The following is a 6,013-nucleotide window of genomic DNA, read 5'->3' on the forward strand; positions in this document are numbered from 1 at the left end:
TACATGTAGACATTGCAAAATGATTATCATAATTAAGTTAATTAACATATCCATCCTGTCACATAGTTATGAGTGGGTAGTGAGAACACTTAAGGTCTATTCTCTTAGCAGATTTCAAGTACATAATACAGTATTATTAACTATAACCATCATGCTGCATATCAGATCTCCAGAACGTGTTCATTCAGCGTAACTAAAGCTTTGTACCCTTTGACCTACATCACCCCATTTTCCCCACCTCAGTTCCTGGCAATCACCCTACACTCTGCTTCTATGAGTTCAGCTTTTTAGATTCTACATAAAAGTGACATCACGCAGTATTTTCATTCTGTGCCTGGCTTATTTAGTATAATGTCCTCCAGGTTCATCTTTGTTGTCACAAATGGTAGGATTTCCTTTTAAGGCTGAATAATATTCCATTATATGCATGTGTATATACATACACATATATACACACCTATATATGTGGCTTATCTATGTATCTCTCTATATATGTTCCCTTTTCTTTACCCATCCATTTATTGATAGATACTTAGGTTGATACCATATCTTGGCTATTGTGAATTATGCTGCAATGAACATGGTAGTGCAGGTATCTCTCTGAGATGATTATTTCATTTTCTTTGGATGTATACCCAAAAGTGAAAGTGGAATTGCTGGACTATATGGTAGTTCTATTTTTAATTTTTTGAGGAACCTCCATACTGTTTTCTGTAACAGCTATACCAATTTACACTCCCATCAACAGTTTATGAGAGTTCTCCTTTCTCTACATCTTCTCTAACACTTGTTGTCTTTGTCTTTCTAGTAATAACCAGTCTAACAGGTATGAGGTGATATTTCATTGTGATTTTCTTTTTTTTTTTTTTTTGAGACGGAGTCTCGCTCTGTCGCCCAGGCTGGAGTGCAGTGGCACCATCTCGGCTCACTGCAAGCTCCGCCTCCCGGGTTCACGCCATTCTCCTGCCTCAGCCTCTCCGAGTAGCTGGGACTACAGGCGCCCGCCACCACGCCCGGCTAATTTTTTTTTTGTATTTTTAGTAGAGACGGGGTTTCACTGTGTTAGCCAGGATGGTCTCGATCTCCTGACCTCGTGATCCGCCCGCCTCGGCTTCCCAAAGTGCTGGGATTACAAGCGTGAGCCACCGCGCCCGGCCTCATTGTGATTTTCATGTTCATTTCCCTGTTGATTAGTAATGTTGAATATTTTTATATAACTTGGCTATTGGTATGTTTTCTTTTGAGAAATGTCTATTCAGGTCCTTTGCCAATTTTTACATCAAGTTTTGGTTTTTTGCTACTCAGTTGTATGTAATTTGGGGTATTAGCCACTTATACATGGTTTGCAGATATTTTCTCCTTTATGTAGATTGCCTTTTCATTTCATCGATTGTTTCCTTTGCTGAAGCTTTTTCGTTTGATACAGTCTTGTCTATTTTTGCTTTTGTTGCCTGTGCTTTTGGTGCCATATCCAAAAGTCATTGCCCAGACAAACATCAAGAAGCATTTTTCATATGTTTTCTTCTGTCAGTTTTATAGTTTCAGGTTTACGTTTAAGCGTTTAACCCATTTTGTGTTTATTTTTTTATATGATGTAAGATAATGGTTTAATTTCATTATTCTGCAGGTGGATATTTAGTTTTTCCAAAACCATTTATTGAAGAGACAAATTAAAGTTGAGGAGAAATGAAGATCTCCATATTCTTGTTTTGTGGGTGTACTTAAGTGACTGAAATTCTAGGAACAGCTGCCTTTAATGACAGCAAGATGTAAGACAAGTCTTTATTAAAGAGAAAGAAGTTTATAAGGTTCTCGATCATGGTCCCCCTAAATCTTCACAACTCCCCAAACCTTCCCACCCTCCCCTTAAGCTAAAGTTACTCTGCTGATATATAAGATGTAATCTCAATTTGTGGCTACTGGCAAATTACAGGCACTCCTTCCAAGAAGCTTTGATCTTCTGCACATTAAAAAAAAATCCCAACCACATGCTGTATAATTCATATACCCAATTTTGCATTCTAGATAGAATTTCATTATTACTCTAAAACTCCATCTGCACAGTGGCCACTTCCTCCCAGACTTAATTCAAGATGTAATCTTTCTGCTGTTTTCTTAATAAAAGCCTTAGAGTCAATTATTATAGTGATCGGCCTATGAACTATTATATACAACACAGTGATTGCATTTTTTTGAGCACTGAAAGTACTTAAAATAAAACTTCTTACTTCCAACTTTTGCACTCCTCCAAAATGAAGGGCCAAAATACTTAGATTTTGTAACTGGGGGAAAAAAAATCTATCTTCCCAAGCTGAGGCTTTTCATAGCAGCTTTTGCCAGGAGAAGAGATTTTATGTCTGTTATAAACCCTTGAAAATAAGGGCTTATTCTAGAAATATTGGAAGACCGTTAAAACATAGAAGTGCTAGCCAGTGCCATTTTAATTCACAACCAACTTTTACTTCATAGCTTATATTGAAGCGTTAATTCATGCTCATTTTGGTCCTTTAAAAAATATTCTTTGGGGCCGGGCATGGTGGCTCACGCCTGTAATTCCAGCACTTTGGGAGGCCGAGGGGTGTGGATCACGAGGTCAAGAGATCCAGACCATCCTGGCTAACATGGTGAAGCCCCAACTCTACTAAAAATACAAAAATTAGCTGGGTTTGGTGGCATGTGCCTGTAATCCCAGCTACTCAGGAGGCTGAGACACAAGAAGCGCTTGAACCCAGGAGGCAGAGGTTGCAGTGAGCCGAGATCGCGCCACTGCACTCCAGCCTGACGACAGAGCGAGACTCTATCACAAAACAAAACAAAACAAAACAAAACAAAAAAAACTCTTTGGAAACTGTTATCATTCCTGTAGACACATACTCTAGTTACATAATCTCTTCCTGTAAAAATAAAAGTATAATCATGATTATCTGTATTTCTTTGCTAAATTCAACTATCAATATACATTTATTAATCTGATCACTTTTCCAGCTAACTCATGACCTTATAGTATTCTATCCAGGGTCGATTTTCACCATAGAAGTAGGAGCAAGTCTTATAAGTAAGAACAATCTTGAAGGAAATATTTTAATCTAGTCTTTAATGTGCTCATTACAAATGAGAACTAAAAACTAGAATTTACTTCCAAAACTAAGGCAAAGGTAAACTTCCAAAGCTAAGTGAAGGTAAACCACTATAAAGCTTATTTCTGTCATGGACATTATGAACCTACTCAGTGATTTCCAATCAAGACATAAAAATTAGTCCAAGGGAGAGAAAATAAAGCCATTTCTGGTTTGCTCCTTTCCAATTCATCAGATAATACCTATCATATGCCCAGAGGGCGTGGAGCACTCCCCTAGACACTATTCATAGTAATAGCTCTTTCTAGACCACTAAACTCCTTCAAACATCTGCAGACTGCCCCAACCAGATTTAAACTACCAGTGAAATATAAACTACTCGTCATGTATTCTAAATGCATACAAAGCACTACCATTTTAAAAATTAACTGGAAAGCAGGGAAACCTAAAAAAAGGATACATTCTGCTACCACACTCTCATAAATGTTATATTTGTGTGTGTGTGTGTGTGTGTGTATATATATATATATATATAAGAGAGAGCATAGATAATCAAGATTTAAATAAGGTGGTAAAAAACCAGGAAATGAAGATTTTACCAAAACAACTACAATAACCGTCCCAAACTACAACTATGAACAGATTCACTAATATGGTCATTTGCTTGGGTTCCGACAAAACCACATCATTAAGGACGTCAGAACTCAAAGCTTCCTGCAGACTTGGCATCATCTCCTCTCCTTCTGCGTTCATTCCATCTCCTTCCGCTGTTCCAAGGCCCACATTTGTCCCAGGAATGGCTTCCAGGTAGTCTGGGAAATGGTCCTGCTGTGAAGGCAGGGTGCTTTGGTTGATAGTATCACCTGTATCCATCTCATCCACGCTGTTCAGGAAGTCATCTGCGGTGTGAGGGACACTAGCTGTCCATGCTTAGTCCACTGTCTGTACTCTCATCTCGAGAGTGATAGGTGCCACTGTTAAGGAAAGGATCTGAGCTATTGACTGTTCTTGTTCTCAATTCCTGAGACATCCCAGGAGAAGACACTGGATTTTGAGTCCCATCGTCCTGCTCCAGTGTTGGTAACTGGCTACGCAGTGCTAACTCCTGCCGAAGCAGTTCTTGCTGTTTCAGCCGCAGCCTCTCCTTCATTTGCAGTTGCTGCGGTCGCATCTGTCGCTGCTGGTTGGAGTTGCTGCCACCATGACGCCTCCTTGTGGGCTCTGGGGAACCAGGGGTGGTGGCTGTTTCACTGGAGCACTCTGATTCTCTGGTTCCTGCCAAAACGAGGGTCAAGCCTTGGGTCTAGCCAAGAGGCGGTCTTATTCTTATGGTTTATACATTAAATTCCTCCATCCTGAGTCATGGCTTGTTCCCATCCATCAGGAAGAGGACCTGAGGCCGAGTTCATCATATTCTGCTGCACTGGTGGATTGGCTATAACGTTCATCTGAGAGAGCATGGTCTTCCTGGGGTCCTGCTGTGTTTGTTTCCTCTTTTTTTTCCTACTATTTTTGTTAGTCTACTGTTTTTTTTTTTAATTTTATTATTATTATACTTTAAGTTTTAGGGTACATGTGCACAATGTGCAGGTTTGTTACATATGTATATATGTGCCATGTTGGTGTGCTGCACCCATTAACTTGTCATTTAGTATTAGGTATATCTCCTAATGCTATCTCTCCCCACTCCCCCAACCCCACAACAGTCCCCAGAGTGTGATGTTCCCCTTCCTGTGTCCATGTGTTCTCATTGTTCAATTCCCACCTATGAGTGAGAACATGCAGTGTTTGGTTTTTTGTCCTTGTGATAGTTTGCTGAGAATGATGGTTTCCAGTTTCATCCATATCCCTACAAAGGACATGAACTCATCATTTTTTATGGCTGCATAGTATTCCATGGTGTATATGTGCCACATTTTCTTAATCTAGTCTATCATTGTTGGACATTTGGGTTGGTTCCAAGTCTTTGCTGTTGTGAATAGTGCTGCAATAAACATACATGTGCATGTGTCTTTATAGCAGCATGATTTATAATCCTTTGAGTATATACCCAGTAATGGGATGGCTGGGTCAAATGGTATTTCTAGTACTAGATCCCTGAGGAATCACCACACTGACTTCCACAATGGTGGGACTAGTTTACAGTCCCACCAACAGTGTAAAAGTGTTCCTATTTCTCCACATCCTCTCCAGCACCTGTTGTTTCCTGACTTTTTAATGATGGCCATTCTAACTGGTGTGAGATGGTATCTCACTGTGGTTTTGATTTGCATTTCTCTGATGGCCAGTGATGATGAGCATTTTTTCATGTGTTTTTTTAGCTGCATAAATGTCTTCATCACCAAATCAATCCTAAGCCAAAAGAACAAAGCTGGAGGCATCATGCTACCTGACTTCAAACTATACTACAAGGCTACAGTAACCAAAACAGCATGGTACTGGTACCAAAACAGAGACATAGATCAATGGAACAGAACAGAGCCCTCGGAAATAATGCCGCCTATCTACAACCATCTGATCTTTGACAAACCTGACAAAAACAAGCAATGGGGAAAGGATTCCCTATTTAATAAATGGTGCTGGGAAAACTGGCTAGCCATATGTAGAAAGCTGAAACTGGATCCCTTCCTTACACCTTATACAAAAATTAATTCAAGATGGATTAAAGACTTAACATGTTAGACCTAAAACCATAAAAACCCTCGAAGAAAACCTAGGCAATACCATTCAGGACATAGGCATGGGGAAGGACTTCATGTCTAAAACACCAAAAGCAATGGCAACAAAAGCCAAAATTGACAAATGGGATCTAATTAAAGAGCTTCTGCACAGCAAAAGCAACTACCATCAGAGTGAACAGGCAACCTACAAAAATAGGAGAAAATTTTCGCAACCTACTCATCTGACAAAGGGCTAATATCCAGAATCTACAATGA

At 39.6% G+C, this 6,013-nt stretch overlaps 1 pseudogene; it reads right to left on the reverse strand.

The window, feature by feature from the left end:
- Nucleotides 1-891: 891 nt before the first annotated feature.
- The window catches only part of LOC116463104 (transcriptional coactivator YAP1-like), a 5,802-nt pseudogene continuing 680 nt past the window's right edge, over nucleotides 892-6,013 (reverse strand).

The sequence above is a fragment of the Hylobates moloch genome, unplaced genomic scaffold, assembly GCF_009828535.3.
Source record: "Hylobates moloch isolate HMO894 unplaced genomic scaffold, HMol_V3 SCAFFOLD_27, whole genome shotgun sequence".
NCBI lineage: Eukaryota > Metazoa > Chordata > Mammalia > Primates > Hylobatidae > Hylobates > Hylobates moloch.